Here is a 16,214-nt window from a genome sequence, read left to right as displayed (position 1 = left end):
GCTGAGCACTGGGCACTTGCTGTGTGAAAAATCAACTTGGAACAAGACACGACGGTGGGCGAGTGCAGTCTGATTCCAAGGGTTATGAAGTCATGCAGTGCCCAACAGGCATACACATCCTTTTAGTAAGTAGTCACGGTCATTAAAGAATGAAATAGGGCCAGCCCCGGTGGCCTAGTGGTTGAGTGTGGCATGCTCTGCTTCAGTGGCCTGGGTTCAGTTCCCGCACATGGACCTACACCACTCGTCTGTCACTGGCCATGCTGTGGTGGCAGCTCACATACAAAAATAGGAAAGATTAGCAACAGATATTAGCTCAGGGCGAAACTTCCTCAGCGCACACACACAAAAAAATGAAATAAAAGTATGCTTTTTTCCTTTCCATTTCATATATATTATTTTTAAGAATGTTTACTAAAATGTTAGTGTATACATTCTTCTTAAGTTGTTTGGACCAAAACTGCTAGGTCTTTCTTTTGCCCTAGAGGCATCATAAAGAAATTGCCAAGACACTAAGGACTCCACAACCTGACCTGAGGAGGACTGGGAACCCCTGGCCCAGTGGAATGTCACAAGGTCAGAGAACTAACCTTGACTGCTCTCTCTTGCCCTCTGTGTTTAACTTAAATCTTGCATGGTTTTCCATTGCCCAAGAAAATTGTTGCCTTGATGAACCCATGAACATAGGTTTAAAAATATTGCTTTTTTGGAAAAATTACCTTGACCTTGAGAAACTACTGCAGTGAGTGCATGCCCTGCCACCCTGGGAGTGAGTGAGGATGCCCCTTTGGGGATTGCATCTCCCTACATCACCAGCTTCGTCCTTTGGGAATTCCCTCACCCAACCTTAGCCAAGGGTCAGGCAGATGTCGAATCTGACCTAATTTTATTTGTCCTGTCTATGTTGCCTTTCAACTCTTCCCATCAGCTGCCAGCAGCCGTCATTTTATTTAGCCACTGGGAAAAGCTGGAGATTTGGAGCATTTTTCTTTCCTCTTTGAAGCCCACATCTGCTAGTTTGAAGCTTGGAGCTGCTTAGTCACAATGTAATCTTCAGCAGATAAAATGCAGGGTTAGCTTACCAAGTAAGTGTATTAGGGACAACATGTAGTTATCTGCTTTGTTCCAAGCTAATGGAGTTTACACTGTTTTCCTCCTCTGTTGGTTATCACTTTAACCTCTTCATTTCTAATTTTCTGCTCTGTTATTATTAGGCTGGTCTAGAGACCCTTTACAGGCTATACTTGACGAATACTCATATACTAATTATTGTTACTTTCCTCTGGCAAGATACTAAAGGTTATTTTCATTCGGAATGTATTTTGTGGTTTAGCGACTCTGGCCTATTTACAATTCCAGACTTCCCTATTTGAGAGATGAGAATAATACTAATAATTTAACTGACAAAAATTCCAGCACTGATATGGATTTCTCTATTTTTATATTCCTGCGCAGAGGAATGCTTTATCTTGAGTCTTGATGGTACTAAAAATAGAAGCTTACCCGAGGCTATGTATGTCTTAGAAAGTAAATACACATAGAAATTAGATGAGAAAGCAATGGCTCCATCTTCTGAAGGTAATAGCAGACCCTTCATTAAATATGGAACCATTAGTAGGCTAGCGTTGTTAGCTGACTGATTTTCAAGTCTCTGGACTGTGATCAAAACGCACAGTCAGTTCATGCTGTCCATACGATGACTTTGACCACAGGACAGCTCCCAAGACAAAATTCTGGAAGTTGGCTAAGCGCCATCTTGAGGATAAATTGAGCAATTCCCTGAATTCTCTAATCTCCCAGGTCTCAGAACCAGACTTCTGACTCCTGAGTCCAGCTGACCCCTGGTGGCCTGGTTCTCATGGGTCGTTACTTCACGTTCCCCTGGGCTTGTATCCATTTTTAGTAACCTTCTCAGGGTCCATCTCTTCTCCTAGGACATGGCCTTCCTCTCAGAGGCTCCCGATTACATTCCCCTGAGATAGATGTAATTTTCCTGGATTATGACCTGGTCGTTCAGAAACTTCTCAGCGTGCTCTGTCAGGCGTCACCTGTGTCTCAGTGCCCTGAGCCCACAATCCACCCACTGGCTGAGTCACCTTTTATGCTCTGGGTTGGACGTCCTTGAAGCTTCCTGCTCAGCTTTATCCATTTCATGTTGCCCTATGACCCTGGTCTAGTCATTAAACAAATTTCTGGAGAAACCCTGAAGAGTCTAGTATTTTCTGGAAGCTCTCTGTACTTCTGCAGCTAATTGGCCCACCCAATTTTGATGTGAGATGTGTCCCAGCCTCCCAGCCAATGTTTGGACACCGTATATGCAGCTGGCCATTCCTTAACTCTGATGATTGTGCCATAAATTCCAGTGGGATCTACATTCTCACCTCTGCCTTTTAATCCATTGGGCTCTGGGTTATGGGAAAGACTTTCTCGATCAGTATAAATGGACAGTCAGCAAAGTGATGATTTCAATGTCTACCTCACTGTTGAAAAAATTTCCCCATCTGGAAGGCGAATTTTCTGGAATATTTCATGCTGTGAACCTAATCAATAATCTGTATAATTTTGTGAAATTTAGTCGGGGCGCTCCCTATGCTGACCCTTTCTCACCTGCCAGAGCACTTAATTTACATCTTGCTTCAGGTCAAAGGGTAAAGCTGGGATCATTATCACCCCACTCCCCAGGCCTAACTCTAATTAAAATATTGAGCCTGCTTGAGCTTTCCTGTGCATTTTGCATTTAGACAGACACAGCTTGAGGCTTCTTTATAATAACAGAAATAATAGGTTTTAGTGAAAACGATAAGCTTTCCCACTCACTTGTTATTTTGGATTTGTACTCTAACAAAATAGGAGTGTACACATTTGATTAAGTTAAACTGATAAGTGTATTGTGGTAATTGCCTCAAAATGAATGTATACAAGTAAAAAAAGGACAAATATCTCAAACTAAATGGGATGTTAAACATGGGCTCTTTGGTCTAGAATAAATCAGATATTTCTCTGCTGCCGACAACAAAGTTAAAACAAAGAGGCACACTCGCTCCTTCTCCCTACTCCAGGAATGGAGAGGAGGTGGTCATGTATTATACATTTATAAGACAGCAGGTACATATATGAGTGCTTTTGTTTTTATATATGAGTTAAATATGTAACTTACAATTAAATATTGTAAAGAACACATAGTCATCCAATAGATATTTGTTTAAATAAGCGATCCTCAAAGGGAAGGTGATCTTTCCCCCAGGGGACATTTGGCAACATCTGGAGATATTTTGGTTGTCACACCTTAGCGGGGAGGAGGCTACTGGCATCTAATGTGAAGAGACCAGGGATGCTGCTAAACCTCCCACAATGCATAGGACTGTCCCCTGAACCCAACAAAAAACAATTACCTAGCTTCAAATATTCATAATGCAAATTCTGAGAAATCCTGGTCTAAAAGAAACTAGGGTGTTAGCTGGTGTTTGGTTTTCACTATAAACCAGGCACAACACATAGACTATTTAAATTGCCTCATTTAATTCTCACAACTTTTTATGAGGTTGTGCCCATTTTTTCAGATGAGAAAATGGAGAATGAGAAGTTCAGGAAGTTAATTACCTTAATTAGAAAGAGGGAGAGCCACAATTCAAAGCAAGATCTCTCTTGTTCCTATAGCATCATGTATAACCTCCACACAAGCTTTGCATTCCTTCTGCAGAAACTACCGAGTTTAAGATTAGCAAAAGAACTTTGGAAGAGGTGCTGCGATTCTCATCTTATAATTGAAGAAATTAATTGAGAAATTTAGTCATTGTCCAAGATCATGACTAGTAAATATTGGAGTCAGCATGCAAGACCATTCTTCTGACTCCACATCTAGGACCCTTAAACAAAATATCATTTCATGTCCACACTTGCTAGATAAGTCACTGTGGTAGGCAGAAGAATGCCCCCCAAAGATGTCTACATTCTGATTCGCAGTACTTATGAATATGATACATTATCTGGCAAGGGACAGTTAAGGTTGCACATGGATTTAAGGCTGATAATCAGATGACTTTGAGACAGGAAGGTTATCCTCAATTTTCTGGGTGTGCCAAATGGAATCACTTATCATGAAATTCCTTTCTCATATTGGAACACACTCATCATGCTGGTTGCCATGGTAGCAGAGTCTACCTCTTACTACAGAAAACAAAAGACCCTGTGTTCATTTTCTCAGCCTCTCAAATAGTTAGGCATGAATCTGTGACCAGACACCTCCCACGAGGATGCTGAGTTTGTCAACAGTGATCCAAAAAGTAGTGGATGTTGGAGAATTCCTGCTAGGCATGGATGTGGTGGCCACAACATCCAGTTTCCAGTGGCCAGCAGACCATGTGTCCATGCTTCTTGGATGGAGGTACAGCTGCATCATCAGCCCCTTGTGCAGAAGACAGTGGTGTCCTCATCAGACTCTGGTGTGATTTTGTCAGTGGCCACCTCTGCTAGACCTATCTCCCAAGGATCCCCATTATTCTTACCCACATTCCAAACATGGTTCTCCAGTTTTCCTGATGGTTCTGTGAGGTGCTCAGTAGCTCTTCAATATACTCTTTCACCATGCCATAAGCCCACATTAGTTCCTGCTCCTCAGGTATGAATGCTGAGCAATAGAAATGTTCAACATCAGGTACGTTAGCTCACCTGGGACACTAGTCTGTGGGTCAGAGCTGCCAAGACGTATGTGGAATCTGGGCAGCCATATGTGGACTGTAAGAATGGAGAAGCAGAGAACATCCAAAGAGAGGGAAAAATGAGGCAAAGTGAAGAGAAAAGGAAAGGGAAAACACAGGCCCCTTAAAGCCAACCAGGGTCGTGAACAAAACCACCTGCTCCACTACTCCTGAGAGCTTACAGGTTCGAGGCTTCATCCTCCCCCGAGGTTGTGTTGTGATTCCTGTCCTCATATACCTATATATCAGGGATGCGTGTATATATATAGATACATGTATGCCATCTATCTATACTTATATAACATTCATATATGTATATATAATACATACATATATGCACACCTATGATAAATAAATAGGTGTATATATAAAGATATGTGGCATACATATGTATCTTACAGATATATACTATACGTATGGTATATAGATGGTAAACATACATACTTTATACTTATCATATATATAACTATGATATATGTAACCTGTAATATGTATATGATATGATATGTGTATTATGTACCATAGAGTAAAACTTTGGCCAAAGAATGCTTGGAGGAGTATCTCTTACTTGTCCACAAGTGTGCCTCGACTCAGACTACTACTATGTGCCTGAAGTTGTACTAGTTCCTGTGGGAGATGCAAATGATGACCATCTGTGATCCCTTTTCTCAAAGCTCCTTGACTCACACATGGCAGAAACTCAGTCAGTTAGAAGGAAAGCTGGTGAAGGTATGTAATGTCTGCTTACGGAGCCATGTAATTGATAAGTCAGACAGTCCAAGGTACGGAACAAGACATGTCCAGTACATGGAGTAGAAAAAACGCTGGGGAGTTCTGCGAGAGGGTAAGGCTCGAAGTTTCGTGGAATTCTCAGGAAGAGACAGACTTGGATGCCATTTGGACAAGTGGAGGAGGAGCCAGAATTTCCCTGAGGATCATGTAGTGTGAGCTATGGCATGCACACATGAATACAAATGGAAACGAGAAACATTCACCTTGCAACTAGAAATCAATGGGATACTTTTTAGCTCAGAGAGCCAAGGATTAAAAATATATAATAAGATTCTCTCAGAAGAAAAGGCCTTTCAAGAAAACTCGGTCCAGAGAATGTAGAAATTATGAAAGTCACTTAAATTAATAAATTATAGGAAGTGAGAAGTGAGTGTAGGGAGAATCTGGATTAAATATTAGGAATATTTAAACTCATTTTTGCTGTCTTAATTATGCTTTAATGGGTAACTATAATGATACGCCATGGTTTTCTGGAAGGGAATTGAGGTCATTTATAGTTTTGTTTTCTTGCCACTGAATTGTCTACTGAGTGCTTTCTCAACCTTGGCATCACTGACATTCTGTCAGTTGGATCATGCCTGGGGTGGGGCTGTCCTGTGCACTGTGTGTTGTTTAGCCACATCCCTGGCCTCTACCCACGGAAGCCTCCAGCTATCACAAGCAAAAATGCCTCCCTACATTGCCAAATGTCTCCTGGAGGGAAACTAGCCCCTAGCTGAGAAGCCTTGCTCTCATGTCTATCTAAGACAATTGCGTGCCAGTCCTTAAAAAAGATTTTCACAGTTTGCCCCAGTTAAGCTCTCTTGATGTCTGATTCCAGTGTCTAACCATGAACTTTGTTTTTACAAACCACTGATAGTTCATCAAACAACTAAATTAATTCTGTTAAAATACAATAAATTCCCTTGGCTGGACCTTCAGTTGAGTAACTCTAATTAGTCTCAGCTATGGAGTTACAAAATCATTTCATTCAAATGATTTTCTCAATCTTCCGTGCCCACAGAGAACCGCTGATGGGACTGGCCAAGTATGGAAACTTACTTTTCTGTGCCAGTTCTGATATCAAGACGTGCCTGGAGGAAGAATGACTGAGGGTGATGATGCTTAGGAGCTGAAGAGCCAGCCTACACAATGCAGACACAATGCAGGAAGTTGGTGGGTCTGCTTTGAGACAGGAGACAATACAAAGTGGGCACTGTCAATACCCAGGGGAATGCCAGGAAGGGTTAGCCATGGGTCCCCGACTGGAGCATAGAAATTTTGAGTATCAGATCTTCAAGGTCTCCTAATCAATGGTGTCTAAGCCTTTGTTCTCCTCTGTCATCCCTCCTTATTCCCAAGACTTGTAGTCTCTGCTCCCAGGCCTTTCCTGCCACTTATCCCGAAAGAACAGCCTGTTGCCCCCTCCATGCTCAAACTTAGTGTGACCCACATGAGGAGCAAGGGAGGTGCTATCCCTTACCCTCAATCTAATTTGCCAAAAAGAAATAGAGCTGGCATCACCCTGTGCCAAATTGTGAAACCATAGTTTTAGATGCATCTTTCTTTCTGCTATGCTGTATCTATTTCCGGAAGACTTCCATGCATTTCAAAAGAGGAATATATCTAAAACATCAGCATGCCCATGCAAAAGAAATAACAATTACATCCATAATATTTTCTTAGGACAGTATTTCAAAAGGCAACTCTAGACATGAGACTTATTTTTGTAACCTATTTCCCAGCTTCTTCTTGAATTCAACATTTATAGGATAATCTAAAGTTTTAGGATTTGAAAAATAGCTGCAGTAATCTTTTCATTTTCCATAGGCTTTCTTATTTCAAACTGCATCAAAAATAAATATGTTTTGTGGCCCTGAACTTCAAGTAGGTTTTAAAAGTCAGTTAAGGATATACTTCAGTTATGTTTGGGATCAAATCTTGATAAACAGCCCAGTCTGTCTATCCCTCTGGGCTAACCCACTACTTTATGAAGTTCGACTGTGGCTACTGAATAAGAATAAGCACAAATGTCAAGGCTCGTGATCAGAAGCATCCAATCATCGCTCTAAAATGCCATGTTGGGAAATGTAGCATATTGATGGCCTCAGGACAAGGTAAATACTGCTATAGTCCAAGGAATAAGCGAGGAAAGTAGATGTAAATTAATGGTAACACCCTGATCATAAAGCTGGAAAGGTGGTATGTCATTCAGCAAGCCAACAATTTCAGACATATACATTTTAATTCACTTTTATATGTGTATTGTGCCATGAATGTCTGTGTCTTATCACTTCCATGCCGCTGAGGATCAGCTCACTATGTTATGAAGAAGAAGAATTTATAAAAGTGATCTTTGTGAGATCTATGAGATCGCTCTCAAATCTGATTCTGGTCCTAACCAAATCCCCTTGTGATCCAGAAACGTACCCCCAGCTATCTTCTGCTGCTCACACTTGAGTGTCTTGCTATTTTTGACATCTTAGTGTGTTGAATACTGAACTACTCTCTTTTCCCCAAACTGCCTCTGGGTCTGACTTCCCTATTCCGTTTAATGATGTCATTAATTTCCAACGTCTTGAACTAGGAACTTGAACTAAAGATCCTTCCTCTGGTTCTCTATATCTGACATGTAATCAAGTGCATTTATTTTTCTTTTTCAGTCTGTTTTTCAGCCTTCCTTCCATTAATCACGATCCTACCAACATCAGCCAAAACTAAGCCATGGTTATCTGTCATCATGCTACCACTAGAGGCTCCTAATGCGTTTCCCCCTTACCAATCATTTCCCCACTACAATTTCAAAGGAAATTCTCATTTTACTCTTTTCCTACTTAACACTACCAATAGATTCTCTGCCTTTAAAATAACTGTAGCATTTATTACCAAGACAGTAAAAGACTTTGATCATCTGGACTCAGCCTATTTTTCTGGTCTCTTTCTACCTAACTCAAAATCAATCTGTTATTATATTATTATGATTTAAAATCATCCCCGGGGCCAGCCCCATGGCCGAGTGGCTCAGTTCGCGTGCTCTGCTTTGGCGGCCCAGGGTTTCATGAGTTTGGATCATGGCACAGACATGGCAACACTCATTAGGCCATTGCTGAGGCAGTGTCCCACATAGCACAACCAGAGGCACTCACAACTAGAATATACAACTATCTACTGGGGGGCTTTGGGGAGAATTTAAAAAAAGAAGAAAAAGAAGATTGGCAACAGATGTTAGCCCAGGTGCCAATCTTTAAAAAAAAAGAAATCATTCCCAGTTTTGACCAAAAAAATCTCAATTTCCATAAATTCTCTCCCTATAGTAGATCATGCTTCTGGATTATTTGCTCATTGAGAGCAGAGAACGGGTCCAACACTTTCATATCTGCTTCCCCTAAGCACCTATATAGTACTATGCACAGACAAAAAACCACATCGAGCGCTTACTGAAGACTGAATTGGCTGTCTGTGGGATTATTGCAATGACTATAATGTAATCTGTAAAAGTTTTCTGAGGCATAAACCTTACCTGTATTTTTTATTTTTAAGTAAGTAATATGGAATTATCCCCTTGTCAAAATTACAGCTAGGAAAATCCTTAAAGAGATGGTATTTTTAAAAACTATAGGGTTAAATTTACAAGTTTAATTATAGAGTGATCATTCCACAAATTAGTGAGATTATTTCAAGTAGAGAATTACCACACTTTTAGGGCATCTACTATGTGCAAAGTAATGCGCCCTGAGGGGAAGATATATAATAAATACATGAACCGATAAGTAAGAAAGATGGTACTTCTGTATTGTGAAATTTTATAAAAAGAAAAGGAACAGAGTGAAGAGCTACAGAGTAATTGGTGTGGCTGCTTTAGATACGATAGGAAAAAATGAGATGACACTCAGACACATCAATCCTGATGCTGAGCATGTATATCTGTATATTGAATGTCTATGAGGATTGGTGGAATTTATACTTTAGGTCAAAAAGGAATAAACAGTAAACTATCAGAAGAAGGAGAAAATATGTGAAGCAATTGCATTCAGATATTGCACAGTGGTCGGGATAGAAATGTGATCTCTGAGAGAAGAAAACAAATAAGACAAGTCTGACAGTTGCCCTAATTTTGTGTCCAGAGGAACATTCCAGGCTGTAAAACAGAGGAAGGCACTCTTGCTGAGTTGAGAAGATCAAGTTCAGAGAAGCTGAGGTGGCAAGAAGTTGCAGGGCAGAGTTCCAGAAAGCATGGGGCTCCACTGGAAAAGAGCTCTAAAACTCCTCCTGGAGATGGGTCTTATGGAAAATACTTCTATCAAATAAGAATCTTGGACACAAAATATAGGTACCAGTGCTGGTGAACGTAAGAAGCCAGGGGGTTTATTAAAAGAAATGATGTGACTGACCAAAATTCTAAGCTGCCTGACACACTTGGTGTTGACTGCTCCAGATATAAAGTCATGGACAGGAACATCTGAGCGGTGAACCTTAGGTCATGGGTCTGGGACTGACGGGGCCAGGGAGAGCCAGAACATGACCTTGTTGCTTGCTAGCAAATAGCAGAGCTCTGCTTCCCCTTAAGCCTCATAACTAACAGTCTCCCCAAACCCACAAAGGGCTTCCAGTGTCGAGTGGGCAAGTAATTACACGTGTCCGTTACAATACCCTGCTCTGGTGAACAAGCTGGGTACTTTCTTTTCTGTTTAAATCATATGTATTAATTAATTCATCATCAAAACATTACTTCATTTATAACATTCTTTTCTTCTTATTAAATTAAAAATGTTAAAAATACTGTATTAATGTTATATAAAATACATCTAAGGTTTTCAAATAGGGTCCTTTTGGTTGATAACCATGCAGTTAGAGGAGTTTCTAATAACTCATAAAATTCTCTTCTGCAAAATTTCACTGGCTTCTTGGCTTGTTTTTAAGTGAAAACCATATGTTCAGTTACCTTGAATGACTTGAAAGCCGTTAAGTACAAGAGCAAATAAGACGAGCGCCTTATCATAGAGTTACCTAAAAGCTGCTCTTCTGCATTCTCAAATCTAGCACTTCAAATTCCACATCACACATCTGAAAAGAGAAAAAAATACTCCAGATCAGTTTCTCACTCCCCCTCCTTTTTTCGGTTATTGTCTTAATAACCTAAGGAGGCTTTTGAGACCTCATTTTCCCTAATCTCACCCACATTATACGTATTTTACTACCACAGATATGCTGTATATACATCTACTGTTTACATATTTATGTGCTGTGTGTATATCTGTTCTCTATAAATAATGCCTGGGATGCCTTCCTCCCCAAGAATCCTCGTTTCCTCCCTTGCATGTGAGCTCTCCCACTGCGATATTTGCTCCAGATCAGCACTGTCCAATAGAACTTGCTGTGCTGAAGGAAACAGTGTACAATATATGATAAACAGTAGCCACATGTGGCTGAGGAATTGAATTTTAATTGTAGTTAATTTTAATTGATTTGAATTATGGTGGCTGGTGGCCACCATATTGGATAGCATAGTTATAGATAACCAAGAAGAAAATGATTAAACACAAGTATACATAGCTAGATTTCCTGTAAAGTCCCGATGGGTAGCTAGTGAGGTTCTTGAAGAAGCACATACTAAAGCTGTGGTTCTCAACCAGGAGCTATTTTACTCCACCCCGCCGCCACTCAGGGGACAATCTGCAATGTCTAAAGATATTTTGGTTTGTCACAAGTGGGAGAGGGTGCTAAGGTGCTAATAGCATCCAGTGGGTGGGAGCCATGGACGCTGGTCAACAAAGTATAATGCACAAGAGAGGAAGGGGCGGAGCAAAATGACGGGGTTAGCTGACCCGGGATTCTCTCCCCTCCAAAATACAACAAAAGATTGGAAGAACTGAATTTCAGAGAATAAACATAATGCCAGCTCGTTAGAGACCTACAATACCAAGAAGGCGGAGATCATAAAACTTGCTTACACCTTTGGAGGTGCTGGAACGGTAGGAGAGAACATCGCTCCCTCCCCTAGAGTCTGCGATCGCTGCGGTGCGGGTTGGGAAGGAGTGGGGGAGGGGCCGCACGACCAGGGGATCATCCAGGACTCCTGCCGCTGATGCAGTGGAGACCCGCTGACAGGGGGAAAGCTTCCATCCATGGGGACCCCATAAATCAAGGGCCTTGGGAGACCAGAGAACAGAACTGATCTGAACCCAGACCGGCGCGGGTGAGTAACAGCCCCTCCCCCCACGGCAAAGCCAGTGGGCGCAGCCATCTTGCCCCAAGGCGGAGAGCTAACACGCCGCTCTCGACCCCCATCTAGTGGCCACAGGCTGTAACTGCAACCGAATTCTACCACCATGAGAAAAAACCGCTCCTCTACCATCCAGCAATTTATAAAAGCCCCAGACCAGAAGGAAAACAATAAAAACATAGAATTAAGTCCTGAGGACTTGGAATTAGGTAAACTAAGTGATAATGAGTTCAGAGCAGCTATAATCAAAACACTCAATGAGGTAGAGAGAAAGATAGAGAAACAAGCCGAGTTCTGGAGTTACTTCACAAAAGAGATTGAAATCGTAAAGAAAAATCAAACAGAATTACTTGAGATGAAAAACACAATGGACCAGATAAAACAGAATACGGATTCCCTGAATGCCCATGTAGACAACATAGAGGAGAAAATTAGCATAATCGAAGATAGACAGGCTGAATGGCGCCAGACAGAGGAAGAAAGAGAACTAAGAATTTAAAAAACTGAGGAAAATCTCTGAGAGATAATGGATTCAATGAGGAGTAAGAACATAAGGATCATAGGAATTCCCGAGAAGATGGAAAAGGAAAATGGAGCAGAAAGTGTGCTTAACGAAATTATTGAAGAGAACTTCCCAAATCTAGGGATCGACGGAGAAATGTGTGTAGAGGAGGGTTTTAGATCTCCTAGATTTGTCAATGTAAAAAGAGCTACCCCAAGGCACGTAGTAGTAAAGTTGGCAAATAGGAATGATAAGGAAAGAATACTCAGGGAAGTAAGGAAAAAAAAGAGAATAACCTATAAAGGAGCCCATATCAGACTGTCAGCAGATTTCTCTACAGAAACCCTATAAGCTAGGAGAGAATGGAGTGACATATTCAAAGCTTTAAAGGATAAAAATCTTCAGCCAAGAATACTCTATCCAGCAAGAATTTCCTTCAGATATGAGGGAGAAATTAAATCTTTTCCAGACAAACAAAAGTTAAGGGAATTTGTAACTAAAAGCCCTCCACTACAAGAAATCCTCAAGAAGGCTCTCATACCTGAAAAAAGAAAAAAGGGAGAAAGGGTACACAATCCACAGACTAGGGAGACGGATGGATAGAACCAGAATAGGATAGCAAATATTCAATTATAGCATTAGGGTAAAGGTAAGGAAACTACCAAAACAAGGATGATCTTAGCACTCTAACTACAAATGAATAAGACGAGTTGGAATAAAAAATGAAAATAATTATTTAGGAAGGGAAGAGCAAAGGGTCTAAATCAGTATTGGTCAAGTAAGTAAGAGACCACCAGAGGATAGACTATATTATACACGAGATTCTAAATACAAACTTCAAGGTAGACACTAAAATAAAGTACAGAACAGAGTCACAAATCATAAATAAGGAAAAATCTAAGAAACCCAGCATAAGAAATTGCAGTATTAAATGGGTAGTCTAAAGCAAACAGGAAAAGAAATGCAGGAAAACAAGATAATGAGTGACAGATTAACAGCACTAAGTCCACATGCATCAATAATCACTCTCAATGTGAACGGATTGAACTCTCCAATAAAAAGACACAGAGTGGCAAAATGGATTAAAGAACATGATCCAACAATTTGTTGCCTCCAGGAAACACACCTCAGCCCCAAGGACAAACACAGACTCAGGGTGAAGGGGTGGAGGACCATACTTCAAGCAAATAGCAAGGAAAAAAAGGCAGGTGTTGCAATTCTCATATCAGACCAAGTGGATTTCAAAATAAGACAGGTAAAGAGAGATACAGAGGGACAATATATAATGATCAAAGGGACACTTCATCAAGAAGAAATGACGCTTATAAATATCTATGCACCCAACACAGGAGCACCAAGATTCATAAAGCAACTATTAACAGACCTAAAGGAAGATTTTAAAAACAACACAGTAATAGTAGGGGACCTCAACACCCCACTCACATCAATGGACAGATCATCCAGACAGAAAATCAACAAGGAAATAGTGGAGCTAAATGAAAAACTAAAACAATTGGACTTAATAGACATGTATAGATCACTTCACCCTGAAAGAGCTGAATACACATTCTTCTCAAGTGCACATGGAACATTCTCTAGGATAGACCATATGTTGGGAAACAAGGCAAGCCTCTACAAAATTAAAAAATTTGAAATAATAACAAGCATCTTCTCAGATCATAGTGCTATAAGGCTAGAAATTAATTACAAGAAAAAAGCTGAGAAAGGCACAAAGATGTGGAGACTAAACAACACACTACTGAACAAGCAATGGATCATTGAAGAAATTAAAGAAGAAATCAAAAAATACCTGGAAACAAATGAAAATAATAGCATGCCATACCAACTCATATGTGATACAGCAAAAGCTGTATTAAGAGGAAAATTCATCGCAACACAGGCACATCTTAACAAACAAGAAAACTCCCAAATAAGCAACCTTAAAGCGCACCTAACTGAACTAGAGAAAAAAGAACAAATGAAGCCCAAAGTCAGCAGAAGGAGAGAAATAATAAAAATCAGAGCAGAAATAAATATTATTGAAACGAAAAAGGTGGTAGAAAGGATCAATGAAACAAAGAGCTGGTTCTTTGAGAAGATAAATAAAATTGACAAACCCCTAGCCAGACTTACAAAGAAAAAAAGGGAGAAAGCTCAAATAAACAAAATCAGAAATGAAAGAGGAGAAATAACAATAGACTCTGCAGAAATACAATGGATTATAAGAGATTACTACGAAAAACTCTATGCTAACAGAATGGATAACCTAGAGGAAATGGATAAATTCTTGTGCTCCTACAATCTCCCAAAGCTCACTCAAGAAGACGCAGACAATTTGAACAGACCAATCACAAGGAAAGAGATTGAAACAGCAATCAAAAACATCCCAAAGAATAAAACCCCAGGACCAGATGTCTTTCCTGGGGAATTCTACCAAACTTTCAGAGAGGATTTAATACCTATCCTTTTCAAGCTATTCCAAAAAATTAGGGAGGATGGAACACTTCCTAACACATTCTATGAGGCCAACATCACGCTGATACCAAAACCTCACAATGACACCATGAAAAAAGAGAACTACAGGCCAATATCACTGATGAACATAGATGCAAAAATTCTCAACAAAATTTTGGCCACCAGAATTCAGCAATTCATCAAAAGAATCATACATCATGATCAGGTGGGATTCATACCAGGGACACAGGGATGGTTCAACACCTGCAAATCAATCAACGTGATACACCACATCAACAAACTGAGGAATAAAAACCACATGATCATCTCAATAGATGCAGAGAAGGCATTTGACAAGATCCAACAGCCATTTATGATAAAAACTCTGAACAAAATGGGCATAGAAGGAAACTACCTCAACATAATAAAGGCCATATATGACAAACCCACAGCCAACATCATACTCAATGGGCAAAAACTGAATGCCATCCCCCTGAAAACAGGAACGAGACAAGGATGCCCTCTATCACCACTCTTATTTAACATAGTACTGGAGGTCCTGGCCAGAGCAATCAGGCAAGAAAAGGGAATAAAAGGAATCCAAATAGGGAGGGAAGAAGTGAAACTCTCACTGTTTGCAGACGACATGATCTTATATATAGAAAACCCCAAAGAATCCATTGGAAAACTGTTAGAAGTAATCAACAACTACAGCAAAGTTGCAGGGTACAAAATCAATTTGCATAAATCAGTAGCATTTCTATACTCCAGTAATGAACCAACAGAAAAAGAACTCAAGAATACAATACCATTCACAATCACAACAAAAAGAATAAAATACCTTGGGGTAAATTTAACTAAGGAAGTGAAGGACCTATATAATGAAAATTACAAGGCCTTTCTGAGAGAATTGGATGATGACATAAGGAGATGGAAAGACATTCCATGTACATGGATTGGAAGAATAAACATAGGTAAAATGTCCGTTCTACCTAAAGCAATCTACAGATTCAACGCCACCCCAATCAGGATCCCACTGACATTCTTTACAGAATTAGAACAAAGAATCCTAAAATTCATATGGGCCAAGAAAAGACCCCGAATTTCTAAAGCAATCCTGATAAAAAAGAACAAAATGGGAGGCATCACAATCCCTGACTTCAAAACATACTACAAAGCTACAGTAATCAAAACAGCATGGTACTGGTACAAAAACAGGTGCACAGATCAATGGAACAGAATTGAAAGCCCAGAAATAAAACCACACATCTATGGACAGCTTATCTTTGACAAAGGAGCTGAGGGCATACAATGGAGAAAAGAAAGTCTTTTCAACAAATGGTGCTGGGAAAACTGGAAAGCCACATGTAAAAGAATGAAAATTGACCATTCTTTTTCACCATTCACCAAAATAAATGCAAAATGGATCAAAGACCTAAAGGTGAGACCTGAAACCATAAGGCTTCTGGAAGAAAACGTAGGCAGTACGCTCCTTGACATCAGTATTAAAAGGATCTTTTCAGACACCATGCCTTCTCAGAGAAGGGAAACAATAGAAAGAATAAAC

At 40.1% G+C, this 16,214-nt stretch overlaps 1 long non-coding RNA gene across 1 annotated transcript; it reads left to right on the top strand.

The window, feature by feature from the left end:
- Positions 1–439: 439 nt before the first annotated feature.
- Positions 440–6,613, top strand: LOC139042648 (uncharacterized). Its single transcript, XR_011499617.1, has 3 exons — positions 440–576; positions 929–1,046; positions 6,493–6,613. It is a non-coding gene; the product is annotated as an uncharacterized lncRNA (long non-coding RNA).
- The last annotated feature ends 9,601 nt before the right edge of the window (positions 6,614–16,214 follow it).

The sequence above is a fragment of the Equus asinus genome, chromosome X (genome assembly GCF_041296235.1).
Source record: "Equus asinus isolate D_3611 breed Donkey chromosome X, EquAss-T2T_v2, whole genome shotgun sequence".
Taxonomy (NCBI): domain Eukaryota; kingdom Metazoa; phylum Chordata; class Mammalia; order Perissodactyla; family Equidae; genus Equus; species Equus asinus.
This window is presented reverse-complemented; position numbering and strand designations above follow the sequence as displayed.